Source organism: Chrysochloris asiatica, unplaced genomic scaffold (assembly GCF_000296735.1).
Source record: "Chrysochloris asiatica unplaced genomic scaffold, ChrAsi1.0 scaffold00444, whole genome shotgun sequence".
In the NCBI taxonomy this organism is placed as follows: Eukaryota; Metazoa; Chordata; class Mammalia; order Afrosoricida; family Chrysochloridae; genus Chrysochloris; species Chrysochloris asiatica.
This window is the reverse complement of record NW_006408962.1, coordinates 783,220-784,288: the sequence shown is the minus strand read 5'-3', so window position 1 is coordinate 784,288 and position 1,069 is coordinate 783,220.

Genomic DNA, 1,069 nt, shown 5'->3' with positions numbered 1-1,069 from the left:
GAGTCATCTTTTATGTAAAACTGTAGCAAAGCTTTCAGGAATCTTTTTCAGAGGTATAAATCTCCAGCTATATTTTAATATTTTTTCTTCTCCTACCACTGGACTGTGAACCACAAGGTCAGCAGTTTAAGCCCATCAGCTGTTTTGTGGGATAAAGGTGAGATTTTCTGCTCCCACAAAGATTTAAAGGCCTCAGAAACACTATACAAGGTCATTATGAATTGGAATCTACTAGACAGCACTTTACAATAACAACAACAATCGCTACATCACCTTCTTCTTGAATCGGAAAAGGAAATTCCAATAGAAACTTCTCAGTTAGTTTCTTGCAGGCTTTTCTGAAAGCAGAGTTGTTTTTGCAATAAATACATATGAGAGTTGTAAAAACTGGTTGGGATGAAGATCACTGAATGTATCTGCTGAAGGACCCGGGGATTATAAGAAGAACTTGTCTTTTATTCCTCGAGGATTCATTTACTGCTTCTTGAAGAACAGGCTAAGTGACAGCTCTGGGTTAGTTATTCCTTTGTTCTCCTCTGTCTTCTCCGGAGACCCATGCACCTTCATTTCTGCTTTTATTTTCCCCAGTGGTGGAGGAATAATTCTTTTCACTGTGTCTAAATCTCTCAGAGATGACCTGAGATGTAATCAATAGATTTGTCAATCAATCATCAAAATAATTCAGAATACCATGTGTCCACTGGAAATTCCATTGGGTATAACCCAGGATAAGGTGTCTGTATTGGAAAAGTATATTATTTTGTTATTTAAAAAAAAACAACACCCTTTTTATTGTGAATTGGGTGAAGATTTACAGAAAAGATCATCCACTTTACATTCAACAAATTATATACTTTGTTTCATCTCAATGATTACAATCCCTTCCCTGCAACAACAGTTATCCTACTTCCTCCCTGTGCCTCCCCATTTACATCTTATATTTCACAAATGAACAGAGCAAATGTATTTGATGTACACTTACAAAACAAAAATTATATTTAAATGTCCAAAGAGCACATTTTGTCAGCCAGTCTCCTGCCCACAGGCACACACTTTTTCTCAGTCTGTG